General features: G+C 47.6%; 1 long non-coding RNA gene across 1 annotated transcript in view; it reads left to right on the top strand.

Annotated features, from left to right (window-relative positions):
* Nucleotides 1–235: 235 nt before the first annotated feature.
* Nucleotides 236–15,418, top strand: part of LOC146174426 (uncharacterized) — a 493,807-nt gene continuing 478,624 nt past the window's right edge. Inside the window, exon 1 of the long non-coding RNA XR_014701718.1 lies at nucleotides 236–260. This is a non-coding gene — a long non-coding RNA (uncharacterized LOC146174426). The remainder of the gene's footprint in view (nucleotides 261–15,418) is intronic.

Here is a 15,418-nt window from a genome sequence, read left to right as displayed (position 1 = left end):
AGAGTAAGACTAAGAAGACTAAGGTAAAGTTGAACAGCCTCGGGAAGGAACAGCAGTTTACATTAGGTAGCGAAGTACTGGAAGTAGTAGGCGATTATGTCTACTTAGGACAGGTAGTAACTGCAGATCCGGACCACGAAAAGGAAATAGCAAGAAGAATAAGATTGGGATGGAGCGCATTTGGCAAGCACTCGCAGATTATGACTAGCAGCTTACCGGTATCGCTCAAGAGGAAAGTATACAACAGTTGCATCTTACCTGTGTTCACCTATGGGGCTGAAACGTGGAGGCTAACCAAAAGAATTATACTTAAGTTGAGGACAACCCAGAGGGCTATGGAACAAAAAATGGTAGGGGTAACATTAAGAGATAGGAAGCGTGCAGAGTGGGTCAGAGAAAGTACTCAAGTTACCGATATTCTAGTGGAAATTAAGAAGAAGAAATGGGCACGGGCAGGACATGTAGTGCGAAGAGAGGATAACCGATGGTTGCTTAGGGTAACAAATTGGATTCCAAGAGAAGGAAAGCGTAGCAGGGGGCGGCAGAAAGTTATGTGGGCGGATGAGGTTAAGAAGTTCGCGGGGGTCAAGTGGATGCAGCTAGCACAGAACCGGGTTAAGTGGAGAAGCATGGGAGAGGCCTTCGCTGCTGCTGCTGCTGCTGCTGCTGCTGCTGCTGCTGCTGCTGCTGCTGCTGCTGCTGCTGCTGCTGCTGCTGCTGCTGCTGCTGCTGCTGCTGCTGCTGCTGCTGCTGCTGCTGCTGCTGCTGCTGCTGCTGCTGCTGCTGCTGCTGCTGCTGCTGCTGCTGCTGCTGCTGCTGCTGCTGCTGCTGCTGCTGCTGCTGCTGCTGCTGCTGCTGCTGCTGCTGCTGCTGCTGCTGCTGCTGCTGCTGCTGCTGCTGCTGCTGCTGCTGCTGCTGCTGCTGCTGCTGCTGCTGCTGCTGCTGCTGCTGCTGCTGCTGCTGCTGCTGCTGCTGCTGCTGCTGCTGCTGCTGCTGCTGCTGCTGCTGCTGCTGCTGCTGCTGCTGCTGCTGCTGCTGCTGCTGCTGCTGCTGCTGCTGCTGCTGCTGCTGCTGCTGCTGCTGCTGCTGCTGCTGCTGCTGCTGCTGCTGCTGCTGCTGCTGCTGCTGCTGCTGCTGCTGCTGCTGCTGCTGCTGCTGCTGCTGCTGCTGCTGCTGCTGCTGCTGCTGCTGCTGCTGCTGCTGCTGCTGCTGCTGCTGCTGCTGCTGCTGCTGCTGCTGCTGCTGCTGCTGCTGCTGCTGCTGCTGCTGCTGCTGCTGCTGCTGCTGCTGCTGCTGCTGCTGCTGCTGCTGCTGCTGCTGCTGCTGCTGCTGCTGCTGCTGCTGCTGCTGCTGCTGCTGCTGCTGCTGCTGCTGCTGCTGCTGCTGCTGCTGCTGCTGCTGCTGCTGCTGCTGCTGCTGCTGCTGCTGCTGCTGCTGCTGCTGCTGCTGCTGCTGCTGCTGCTGCTGCTGCTGCTGCTGCTGCTGCTGCTGCTGCTGCTGCTGCTGCTGCTGCTGCTGCTGCTGCTGCTGCTGCTGCTGCTGCTGCTGCTGCTGCTGCTGCTGCTGCTGCTGCTGCTGCTGCTGCTGCTGCTGCTGCTGCTGCTGCTGCTGCTGCTGCTGCTGCTGCTGCTGCTGCTGCTGCTGCTGCTGCTGCTGCTGCTGCTGCTGCTGCTGCTGCTGCTGCTGCTGCTGCTGCTGCTGCTGCTGCTGCTGCTGCTGCTGCTGCTGCTGCTGCTGCTGCTGCTGCTGCTGCTGCTGCTGCTGCTGCTGCTGCTGCTGCTGCTGCTGCTGCTGCTGCTGCTGCTGCTGCTGCTGCTGCTGCTGCTGCTGCTGCTGCTGCTGCTGCTGCTGCTGCTGCTGCTGCTGCTGCTGCTGCTGCTGCTGCTGCTGCTGCTGCTGCTGCTGCTGCTGCTGCTGCTGCTGCTGCTGCTGCTGCTGCTGCTGCTGCTGCTGCTGCTGCTGCTGCTGCTGCTGCTGCTGCTGCTGCTGCTGCTGCTGCTGCTGCTGCTGCTGCTGCTGCTGCTGCTGCTGCTGCTGCTGCTGCTGCTGCTGCTGCTGCTGCTGCTGCTGCTGCTGCTGCTGCTGCTGCTGCTGCTGCTGCTGCTGCTGCTGCTGCTGCTGCTGCTGCTGATGATGATGATGATGATGATGATGATGATGATGATGATGATGATGATGATGATGATGATTTCGAGGAGGCGTTCAGTCGAAGTCGAACTGGGTAGTCCCAGAGCCCTCGTCGCGCATTGTCTGAAGAGTGCGTCTATTATCTGCTTTTCCTCTGATTTGATGTTTAGCAGTGTGGTGTGGCGTAACGTATGCGGCTAGTGAAGTAAGCCTGCATTAGTTTCAAGAGGCTTCGTAAGGCCCCGACCCTTCTGTGCGATTCTCCTGAACAGACCCGTGACTTGCGTGGCGTACGCGTTCAGTTTCTTTGCCGTCGTATCGGTGTACCCATCTGCTTGTAGAAAGAGCCCAAGGATCATAATTTGTTTGGTCGTCTACTGTTATGATGTTTATCTAGCGTTTGAACCTGAGCGCCTTCGGGTTGTAGATAAACAGTTCTGATTTTTGCGGAGAGCACTAGATGCTCCTTTCGGCTGCGTAAGACACCATGGTGTCCGCCGCTGCCTGCAAACGCTCCTCAATGCTCGCACGCTCCTCAATGCTCGCGTCCCTCCGCTAGGTGACCCACATGTTGACGTCGTCCGCGTACATGCTGAATTTCAAGTTTTTCACCTTCCTCGCTTCTGCCGGGAGGTTTCGCATGGCCACATTAAAGAGGAACGGGGACAGCACCGAATCTTGCACTGTACCTCTGCTTCCTAGTTTGACGGTGGAGGATTCAATGTCCTGAAACTTTATCGTTCTACCTGACACGAAGTCATTTACGGAATTGTGCGTCTTCTTTCCAACCCACAATTCTTGGAGGCCAGAAAGAATCGCTACATGTTTAAGTTATTGAAGGCCTTTGTCAGGATTTGATTTAGTAGTACCCTCGCGTCTTTGGTTTCGCTTTCTATGATGTCCTGTCTCAAGTGGAGCATTACGTCCTGTGTGCACAGTCCGGGCGGGAACCCAACCATTTCATGCGGCCACAGATCGTTAGGCTCCATGAAACGCGTAAGTCGCGTTTGGACTACACGCTCCATCAATTTTCCTATACTTGTTAGAGATATTAGAGAGTTTTAGTACTGCGTACGTAAGCATACGCAGAACCCTTGCGTACGTAGGCGGCCTGCGTGCTGCTTACTGCGCATGCGTCATACGCATCACGATTCTTGCGTACTGCGTATACGTTACTCGCGTGCGCAGAAATCCCTACCTCTGCGTGCGTTCGCTGAACCGTCTGCGTGTTGCCCTCGCGTATGAGAAAGCTCGACAGACACGTTTGGCTATATGACCGCGCATGATAAGCAGCAAACACGCAGCGCGTGTTCGTTTCTTTTCTTATGATTGCAGGCGATTTGACGTTTCGCAAGAAGTAGAAACTTCTAATTCATTTGTTGCTCCGCAGTAGAGGGCGCGGATTGCCTTATGCGACGCACAAATTGTTCTCTATGAATGCGCTGCGCCAACGCTCGAACTTCTAGCTGGTGTATTTCGTCGCCAGGATCTCTAAAACTTCAAGCAGTGTTTCCCGTGGGCTTTACACCTATAGACAAACGCCGTATTCACCAACAAATGGAGCGCTCGCGACCCCGCCGCAGACTGGGGGTGAAATGTATAGGCTTACCACCTATGAGAATATGTGGAAGCGAAAGATTTCAAAGCCATTTTATGTCTTCACGGGGGCACCTATGATTTTGTTTTTGGTATAGAGTAATTACAAACATCCTAGAACAGACTGTGAAAATATGAAATGCCATTTCAAAGGCGGAGTATCTCTATCACGCTGCGTGACTTATAGGGGTACGAGCTGGTAGGGCCCTTAGAAAACATGTAAACACAACTTACCGCAGTATCTTTCTTGTTTAGTACAGTACCAATTGAGGGTGCTTATCAATAAATGTTGGCGAGTGCTTTGAATAAATGTGTGACAAAGTATGCTGAGTCATTCCGCGGATAATCTATTTATAAACGCCGCTAAAATATGTGTTGTGAAGCCTTACATACCGCCTACAGGCTCGCTATGCGCTGGGTGCTTCTCCCAATAGCGGAAGCTTCTCGTATACAGCTGCTGTATGTACTAAATTTTCCTAATACCCTTCATTCAAAGTAATCAGCCCGTAGACAAAACTACATTTAAAAGGCATTTTTAAACTTCGGAGGGGAACGGTCCATTGTAGCAGACGGCGGCGCAGCCGACGCTCTATTCGATCGCAGACGACGCCGGCGACCGCGAATGACATTCGTGTGAGCAGACGGACTGTTGGTCGTCTGCTGTTGTGCACGGTTCGTTTTTCGTGCCGAGCGATGACTACTTTTAGCTTAAAAGCTTGTATCATTTGAGCGGCCGCCTTTAAGAGGGAGCGTTGAATCTTTCGGAAGAGCAGACAGCTAAATTTCAGGCGTATCTAGGTTTTTACAACGCAGATTCATCGAGGCGCGTTAAATATTGTTTGGCTCCAAAAAAGCCGTAGCACATTTTGTCATACTTTTTCTTGAAAACATTCGCTGCTAACTTTTAACCATCTGCCGTGTTCATTGGGGCTGGCCTAAACCGGAAAATTATTTTGGTAAGTTTTCTTTGCCTATGGGCCATGGTGTCAACTTTTACGGCATACGTTTCGTGGCATTTTAAATATACTCCGCCTCTCTAATGAGACTTTGTATAGTTTCGCAGTGTATTCTCCGAGGTTTATAGTTACTTTGCACTGAATGGATGACGTCATAGGCGCACTGTTAACTCGGAAAACTGCTTTGGCATAACATCGTTTCTTTCGGAAAAACGGTTTGCTTCTTCGGATTTAAAATTTGCACGGGGTTGTATTGTTAATTTTCGTTTTCTACTACGTTTGCTGGGGGTAGTGCTCCGATTCGGTCAAAGTTATTAATTATATCCTCATCCTCTGCAACAACGACGAACCAAATCAGCACCTTTGCAGCATGGGTTTCATCTCTCGCCTGTCGGAAAAACAAAGAAGCAGGAGTTCCTGCGCTGGAAAATTCAGTTCTTGAATGGGCTGCGAGATGGCACTGCACAGGCCACTGCGCTTGCCGCGTTAGCTTTCAGACCCCTGCGTACGTATACGCTTCCGCCCTACTAAAAGTCTTTCTGTGGCATGTACGCGACCGCGGCGTAGCGTTCCGCAAAGTACGTGGGCTGTGCGTACGTAGCGCTCACTACGCAGTACTAAAACTCTCTATTGGTCGTAAGTTCTCTAGTTTCGGGGTTTGCCTGGCTTCGGTATCAAAATTACGTTTGCCATCCTCCGCTGTTGTGGGAGGCGGACTCTCCCATACGAGGCGCATGTATTTTGTGAGCGTGCGGATGGAGTTATCGTCCAAATTTCGGAGAACCTTGTTTGTGATTCCGTCTAGGCCGGGAGACGATTTCGTTTTTAAACCTAATATTTCGGCGCGACCCTCCGCCTCCGTGATCGCCGCGTCTAAGGCCTCGTTTGAGAGTCTTTCGTAATCCGCCAGGGGGAAGGTTTGAGTGTCGCCGGCGTACATGTTAATTAGTTTCGTCATGAGTTCCCCGTCCGTGCCCTCGAACGCGTGTCTGGCTTTCGTCAGTCTTATGCCCGATTGGATTTTCGAATTATCAGGATCAAGTAGGTGTCTGAGTGGGCTCCACGTATTGCCAAGGCTCATGTTCTCTTCCATCTCGTCGCACCTACTACACCAGTTTTGTTTGCTAAGTTTTACTGCGTAATCTTCAATCTCTTTGTTATATCTTGCTATCCTTCGTCTTATGTTCCTGTTCCATCTTAGCGAACGGAGACGCCTCTCCATGCCGCATATCGCTTCCCACATATGTAGGGGTTTGCTGTCAACCATCACCGGCGCATCGTCCTCCCGGTGGGTAGTGATTGCTTTCTCGACATATTTTTTAAGCATCTCCGCCCATTTGTCTATGTTTTGGATTTCGTCTCCCGATTTGCTGTCTTCCCTGATTTGGCTAAACCTGTCCCAATCGGTGATTTTGGGCTTTTTGAAGCGACGCGTTTTGACGCCCTTGCTGAGAGTGAGAGCCAGAACAAAGGGGTCGCTGCCGAAATTTTGAGCTATGTTTTTTTCAGACCGCGTCCGGGGTGGTGTCTGCACAGATGCTGTGTCGATCCTATCCTAGAAGGCCAGCTAGAGTCCGTCAGTAGGTTTGGTTTGGTTTGGTTTGTGGGGTTTAACGTCCCAAAGCAACTCAGGCTATGAGAGACGCCGTAGTGGAGGACTCCGGAAATTTTGACCACCTGGGGTTCTTTAACGTGCACTGACATCGCACAGCACACAGGGTGAGTCCGAGCTCATATACGTCCTCCTATAGTTGCCTACCCTTGGCGTCGTGTCTATTGTAGCCCCATTCTTAGTGGGCGTCATTGAAGTCTCCTACTATTATGAGGATTGTTTCCTGCCGTTTTGATTGCTTTGGGGAAGAGGGAAACCTACCTTTCTCTGCTTGGGGGGGGGGGGGGGGGGGGGCTGTACACATTTCGGATGAAGAGACTAGGTTCTTCGTTGTTACCAGTGATAATTTCTATTAATCTAGCTTCGATGTCACGTGAGTTGGCCTTATGTTGTGGCTGTATGAAGCAGGAAAATAAAATGCATGGGCGTGCTACTGGCTCTGTAGATGAGCCACCTCCGCTGCCTGATTTATTGATTTATAAATCAGGCAGCGGAGGTGGCTCATCTACAGAGCCAGTAGCATGCCCATGCATTTCGTGCGGACAGAAGAGAAAATATAGAAGAAAGGAAACGAAGAGGGAGAGTAAGACTGATTGATTTATAGGAAGGGAAAGGCGCGGTAACTGTCAAACTTGTTTTCTGTGGACACCTCACCGCGCTGTAAGGGAAGGGATGAAAGTGGGAGAGAAAGACGCGCGCTGCAACAGCCGCCGTCCACCACCGAAGCAGTGGCGGGTGCAATGACGGCCTACAATAGATAAAATTCGATGGTTGGCTAGCCCCTGCCGCAAGCGGCGTTGACCTATTGTCCCAGCCCCGTAGGCTCTCCCCTGATGGGGCTGGTACAGGTGGGTCACCGCCTCTTGCGGCGGGGGCTAGCCATGGCTAGCCTGGCACCGAATTTTTATCTGTTGTAGGCCGTCATTGCAGACTCCACCGCTGGTGATGGACAACGGCTGTTGCTGCGGCGCGCCTCTTTCTTTCCCTCTTCCTTTTATTGCGAAAGCAATACTACTTGCACTGCACCGCCGGGGTGGTGAAGTGGTAAGACGCCCGACTACTAGCTGTGCCGAAGTACCCGGGTTCGAACCCGACCTCGGCGGCTGCGTTTAGATGGAGGCGAAACGAAGTGGCTTCCGTGTGCTGTGCGATGTCAGCGCACGTTAAAGATCCCCAGGTGGTCGAAATTACTCCGTAGCCCTCCACTACGGCTCCTCTTTCTCTCTTTCCACTTTCATTCCCACCTCCCTCCCTTCCCTTACGGCGCGGTTCGGGTGTCCACAGAGCAAGTGTGACAGTTACTGCGCCTTTCCCTTCCTGTGAACCAATTTAACTTTAACTTATCGGCCAGTGCGGAGCCACTTGAGCCCTTTTGTCCGCGACGGTCCGCTCGTTGACCGAAGTCGATGACCCTCCAAACAACACGGCGTTCTACTTCGGCTCGTCTGTGTTGCCGCCTCAAGCTCCTTGTTCCTGTCCTCCTTGCGTAGTCAGAGGCGGCTGCTCTCCTTATCAACTCGTCGTCGCCATTCAGAACAGCTTGCTGTGCCTAACCTGCTCCGCATCGAGGATGAAGCCGGCGGTAATTTTTAACTCAGGCTGGCGGGTTTAATCAGATGTTACTTTTGGTTTCGAAAATTGCTAGCGGACCAGATGGAATGCCAATCCAGTTTCTGAAGTGATGCGTGGTGTGGATCTCATTTTTCTTCACAAAATTTTCACACAGTATTTACACATACGTTGTTGCCACAGAACTGGCGCTGCAGTATCGTAGCACCTGCTTTTAAAAGCGGTAAGGATATTACTCACAAATAACTATCGGGTATCAATTCTCTTGACAAGTGTCAGCTGTAAAATCTTGGAGTATATCATAAGTAAACATATACTAATTTTCTTGAGGATAGAGAGCAATTTTATCAGCCCCAGCATGGTTTCGTAAAGTGCCTACCTCCTATAAGGAACTCATAATCTTACATCTGCCATAGATGCTCATGAGCAAAACGATCTCATATGTGTTAGTTTCCCAATGGCGCCTGACAAGGTTCAACATAAAAAATTAGTTTTTAAACTGCATAAAGCAGGAATTAGCGAAAATATGCTGAAACGGATTGAAGCCTTTTTTGCACACTCGCAGGCATGTTGTGCTTGTGGATGACTCTTTCTGCTCTTCTTCATTAGGGGTGTTTTCTGATGCTCCACAAGGGTCGGACTCAGCTCCATTACTGTTCTTAACTTATAAATTATCTACCGTATTATCCAAGGTAGTAGAATTGAAGCTTTTTGCACAAGACTGTTTAGGTTATGCTCAAATAATGTACGAAGTCCTTTCTTCCTTGCACCTTTGGTGAAAAAAAAATTATGGAAGACCATTAAGCGCCGCCTTTAAGGGTAAGATGCGAGAGCATAGGCTATCAGCCCACGTATAAAGACCCGGTCTAACCAAGCCGTATGGAGCTGCCTGCGTGGCCAAGGGGTAAAGTGAATTCGAGGGTCCTGACAGGCTGCTTCTGATGTCATCCTCCTTATATGAAAGGAGAGACTCAAGCTCGCAACTCCTGCCAAAGGTAACGTCAGGCAACTCTACGTGCACTCAGGCAATGGGTTGGCGACGTACAGGGCGATGATACCACCATAAATTGTGGGAACGGCATGCGGAAATATCTGCTCAACGGACGGTGTGTAGACTACAATAGCGTCAGTGATGGCGTTACATGTCGCAGGCACATGAGCAGAAGAGGAAGCAGAGACAGCGATGTCGTCGGCAGTGAAGATGGGCGCAGCTGAAGCAGGAATTGTGTCTCCGAAAGTATGTCAAAGCGGCAACAAATCAAATGTGAGCACGTGCGCAATCGATGATGGCATGACGCTTGGACAAAACGTCCCATCCGAGGATGATTTCGTGAGAAGAGTGAGCGAGAACTATGAATTCAATAATGTAGGAGAAGCCTTGCTTAATGAGCAGTGCGATGCACGCAGCAAGTAGCCGAATCTGCTCGGCGCTCACGGTTCGCAATGAAATGTCGGGGATCGGCGTCGTCACTTTCCTAAGTTTGCAGCACAGATTGCAACTAATCACGGACACCGCAGCACCAGTGTCAACAAGCGCATCAAAGCCACACCTTCAACGAAAATCTTAATAATGTTTGCAGGCCTTGACACAGTTACTGAGGGCGCAATACCCCGCGCCTCCACCAATTGTAAGGATACGGTTTAGGTAGTTTGTATGGCAATATATTTATCTTATCGGAGCAACTACGAAGGCCAGCTTTCTACAGCGACAGCTCGAGCGTCATCCGCTTTGTCGTCTTCACAACTTCATCGTGTTCGGCAACGTCTCCGTTTTCCTCCACTTTTTGCCTTTTCACAGGTCAGGCATCTCTCTTACAATACCTTCAAGTATAGGAGTAACAGCTATATATAATCCGTAACATCATCATATTAACATTGTATACTCAAAACAGCTTCCCAAAAACATAATTTTCTGGTAAAAAAGTTACAATATGCAACTATGCAATATGCATTTAAAGAATGGCTGCTCGTTGTATTTCTTCAAGATACAGAAAAATTGGCTCAATGACGGAAGTACTAAATTACGTGGGCTTGAGTTGCTTGAAAACCAATGGCAAAAATCTAGATTAAAGGTTTTCTTGGTACCCCATGGGCATAGTAATGAAATATATATACAAGTTCATGCCGGGAGAACGGGACGCGAGAACAACCACACAGATCGACCATCCTTATGACACACGTTTTGATGTTTTTGTTCACTCTCCTTTTCCTGCTCGGATTAAAACTTTGAAAGCTCAGCCCGTTGAAGTTGTCAAACAACCGTATGTGCAAAAATTCGGACGTGTCATTGATATTTTCTGTCGAGGGCATCGATATGCGCGGTGATGCACGCAAGCCCTTTAACGACCCTCAAGCGAGGGTCAACAGTATCAATAAATAACTACCTAGCCACTGCCTTTGAGACCTCATCCTGCTGCCACGAGAATATAAGGCATATAATTGTCGCCCAAAAGCGTTAAAGCAGAGACGGTTCCCTGAACGCCTTCAGCAGAGTAACATGCCAGGTGAAGGCCACCCACCGTTAGTTAGACTGGCTTATTTATACGCCATTTGTATCTAATTTAGCCTGCTTGTTGAAGAGGGTTTTTTCTCTGTTTGATTTTTTGAGGTCTGCCTAGCTGAGCCGTCTTTGTTGACGTATGAACAAGCGCTGCTGCTTGCTTGGGTCTGCCGTCAACACTGCGCGCCTCGACAATTGCGGTGAGCTTGGTTATATTTCAATCAATCCATCATTCAATCATTTCAATCATTTTATTTTATTAAAATGTACAATTGCAAACTGCATCTAGTGTAGCAAGTCATAGTACGAATATCAATTCCAAAAAAAAAATAAACCCTCTGATCCCACCTGCTGTTTAGAATATAAATTTCAGAGTTGGTCAATCAATACATATGTTTTAGAAGCATCATCCTATTTTCACCCAACCACTGTGCTTGAGGCCAACCCAAAATACCGCCCAAAACACTTTTTTTATGCTGGTATTATATTTGTGCATAATTTGACGAGTACCCTGTTGAAAAGAATAATTTCCAATTTGCTCTGCTAAACAACATTTTGGTGAGAAAGAAAAAAAGGCAACTGAAGTTTCTAATTCGGCGACCTTAAAGCATGGATTGATAAACTTGAAGATTAGGCACGCGACGTCTTTCATTGCCAGCAATTGAAATGATAACGCATTGGTGAATAAATCCTCTGCGACTTTCAAATTTGCCGGCCATGCCACTTGCCACATCTTATAATATCTAGTACAATAAAAAAGGCTCTGAAGCGTGAAAAAAAAATTCGCGATTCCGATCCCGTTGTTTTTTTTTTTTTTTATTAGACCAGCTGTCTTTGTCTTGGCCTATACTTAAGCCACTCTAAAATAATTAATGTGCAGCATCATTCGTGAACACTAGAACAACAAGCACTCTCCAGAGCTAGCTCGGCACCCCCGTTGGGATTCGCGCATGTCTGGAATGGAGTAGTTGAGCTCAGGAGGAGACCGGAAGCCCAAAGCACCGCGCAGTACCAAATGAACTGCTCCAACAAGCATGTGGCATTACGCTAAGTTAAAATTTATTACCTGGATAACAATTATTACGTTTCGCTGTTAGCGTTCGCCTGGCGAAGACATCTTCCTTTCAAAATTCTGCCTTGTTCGACATGGTTTCTTTTTTTTTTTTTTTACATTTTTACCGCGGTAGAAGTCGTTTCCACTCTCTTCGTATGCCGGTAGAAAAAAAATATCAATGCCATTTACGCGCCGGAAATCTGAAATTATTTCAACTCCAGAGGGCATCACGTGCAAGTGAATACATGTGAAATAGAGACGACGGTGAGCGCGGTATCATCCTGCTGAGCGAAATAGTTGCCGTTAATGGCGCTTTCAGCAAAACGTGCCGCGACATCTACAGGTGCTGCATGGCCACTACAAGAATGAAATAAGCTTGAGTGGGCGATGCAATGCATATAGCAGAATTGCCATGGATGAGAATGATGAAGGTTGCGCCAAAGATAGAACTAACGTCGGAAACCTGGTGGTAATTACTTCCAAGCTTTTCACTTGAGAAAGTTAGGCATTTCAAGGAAAAGCTTAATGTACTCGTTTGAAAACTATTCAGTCCTTGCAGCAGTGCAATTCTGGCCAATTATCTCCTGCACTTTGGCATGTACCGTAGCAAACGGAACTGCTTTGGGTCGCTTACTTCCACTCCTGTTTTTATTTTTATTTTCTTTGTTCTGACGCTTATGCCAGAAATGTATGACTGTCTGCGTGTGCTAAGTGAATCTTCAGCCGTGAGGAGATAAATGTTCATTCACCTTTGCGACTCGCGGAGGTTGTGCGACCAGTTTGGTCGAAACGCGACATTTGCAGGCCATTCGAGCACTGCTTGATTTTCCGGCTTTGCAACTGCTGGTCGCAAGCCGGTAACCAATCGGTAGCTCAGCTGAACTGAATGGAAATTGATTTTTATGTGGTGGACAGTCCTTTCGAACGCGACCGAAAGTGTGAATACATCTTAAGGCTGCGAAACTAAAATGCTGATTTACGCATGAATGCTGGTAGGATGCAGTTCTTCATTGTACCTTCTTCTTCATGTCTGTAAGTATGGCTAATTTGATGCTAAACTTGCCTTGGAGAGCGCCTCAACTGTTCATTGTCGACGATGCAAACATAAGCCGCGTTTACATGAATGCAATGGTAGCGCATCGTATTTGCTAGCGCATCTCGATAAGATGATGCGCTATCGTTTACATGTGTCGCGTCAAGTTGGTGGCGCCGCTCGGCGTCGCATTTATGAGTGAGAGCGAAACTAGTCACACTCTTCTGGTTGCGTTCCCACGGCACCACTAGGCACTATAGCACCACGGCGCCTCCTGCTGAAGCGGACGGCGTCTCTTGTCGGTCTTGCGATACCTGCGTTATATTGTCTAGAATATACCTGCGTCAAGCATTCCACCGTAGCATTTCGTTTATCCATGTTTTTAAATATTATTCGTAGACTAATGCTCACGTCCTATCTATACATTATGTCCTATATACAACAACTACAGTGTTGCCTTTGTATACAACAGCCTGCAGCGAAGCGCCGTTGCGTGCTACCGGACGTGCTGCGGGGTGGACTGGCAACGAATTGATTTTAAAACAATTAATGGATTTAATTACAGTGCAGGATTGAACAAGCGTACCCAGAGCGCTCGAACAATGTCCGGCCGTGTGAAGGAAGCTAAGTGTAAAACAGTATCTGCTTTAAAGACATTTTCTCTTAGACCGACAGTTCACCGCTTCAGAGCCCTCGACAAATGTATACCGGTGTCAAGCATCTGGCCGTCCATCGACACAAGCGTGCTGCATCACACAGTAGCGTTTCGTTTGACATACACCAGCCGTAAAGGCAGACGTGCCGGCTAACTGCCACGAAGCAAGCAATATCGGGGTACGCGTAGCCAAACGTTGCAGCCACAGAGGCGGCTAGAAGTGCTGTGGATGTTACCTGATGCACTCGCGCCAGCCTTAACGCTGCAGCCGAACTCTTTCTGTTGGATGACTTGAAAATGCACTTGATAGCGCTGCCGTCTTGAATCGAATAGCTGACCGATGTTAATATTGCTCATGGCTGCGAGGAATCCTGTTGTGGCGCGTAGACTCGTTCGGGTACAAGCTTTACTGAGACAGTGCTTGAGACTTACATTCCCCGTATATTCTGTAAATATTAAACCCATTTCCCCGTAACAATATGATGAGAATATATGAACTGTGTTCACGTATAGACTGGCGGATGTGTGTGTGATCGTGTCCTTGGTGATATCCGGTCAGAAGACAGCTTACCAATACGTTTTATAGAATCATTTTACAACCAGCGCGGCTGAGTTTGTGGCCCTTCAAAAAGCGATTTGCCACAACCCTGGGGAACCGTCATAACAGGGATGCTTAATCGCAGATTCAAATCCTGCTTTAGGGAAGTTTTGAACGCCGCGGTAGCAGTTTTCTACCAGAAAATTTAACACCACTGAACTCTTAACATCTGCTCGTGCCCAAGGCCACGAGGTAGTATTTCAGTGAATCCCTGCACACTGCGGGCTGGATGGAAATGATCAAGCCGCCTGATGAAGCAAACCGTGATCTCAGCAGTGGCCTCCGAACAGTTGTGCCATTTTCAAGACCGGATACAAGTTACCTTCTTTCCCACTATATGAAGAGTGCAACGGAAGCTTACAGGGTGGGCGCCCAAAACATACGTCTGAAATCCTAGGCCCAACGATGCAATTTTCTATTCCGCTCGAATTCCGCATCGTCGTGCGTGCTTACAATGCTCCATAGACTGCACTTAAACGTGACTTCACCCGCAAGTGCTTACATTCACGAATGGTGAACGAATGTTCCACTAATTACTTGTGGTATTACGGAGACTTTAGAGCGTGTTTTCTTGGCACGCCCAGAATATGCGCGTGAAAGGATAACTCTAGCGGCTTCATTGAAGCGTTTAGAGAACAGGCGCCTCTGCGGACTCATTACTGGGCACTTGGAGAGGAAATGGGAAACTGTGCAGGGAAAGTGGGGTTTCTAGCTGAAGCTTCTTGAGTAACGCGGGGCTTGACACGCCATGTGATAAATGTTCCCGTGGCTATATGTATGTATGTATGTATGTATGTATGTATGTATGTATGTATGTATGTATGTATGTATGTATGTATGTATGTATGTATGTATGTATGTATGTATGTATGTATGTATGTATGTATGTATGTATGTATGTATGTATGCATGCATGCATGTATGTATGTATGTATGTATGTATGTATGTATGTATGTATGTATGTATGTATGTATGTATGTATGTATGTATGTATGTATGTATGTATGTATGTATGTATGTATGCATGCATGTATGTATGTATGTATGTATGTATGTATGTATGTATGTATGTATGTATGTATGTATGTATGTATGTATGTATGTATGTATGTATGCATGCATGTATGTATGTATGTATGTATGTATGTATGTATGTATGTATGTATGTATGTATGTATGCATGCATGTATGTATGTATGTATGTATGTATGTATGTATGTATGTATGTATGTATGTATGTATGTATGTATGTATGTATGTATGTATGCATGCATGCATGTATGTATGTATGTATGTATGTATGTATGTATGTATGTATGTATGTATGTATGTATGTATGTATGTATGTATGTATGCATGCATGTATGTATGTATGTATGTATGTATGTATGTATGTATGTATGTATGTATGTATGTATGTATGTATGTATGTATGTATGTATGTATGTATGTATGTATGTATGCATGCATGTATGTATGTATGTATGTATGTATGTATGTATGCATGCATGCATGTATGTATGTATGTATGTATGTATGTATGTATGTATGTATGTATGTATGTATGTATGTATGCATGCATGTATGTATGTATGTATGTATGTATGTATGTATGTATGTATGTATGTATGTATGTATGTATGTATGTATGTATGTATGTATGTATGTATGTATGTATGTATGTATGTATGTATGTATGTATGTATGTATGTATGTA

The sequence above is a fragment of the Amblyomma maculatum genome, chromosome 11 (genome assembly GCF_055883805.1).
Source record: "Amblyomma maculatum isolate TAMU_Amacu chromosome 11, ASM5588380v1, whole genome shotgun sequence".
Taxonomy (NCBI): domain Eukaryota; kingdom Metazoa; phylum Arthropoda; class Arachnida; order Ixodida; family Ixodidae; genus Amblyomma; species Amblyomma maculatum.
The sequence above is the reverse complement of the archived record's forward strand: the minus strand, read 5'-3'. Positions and strand labels throughout refer to the sequence as shown.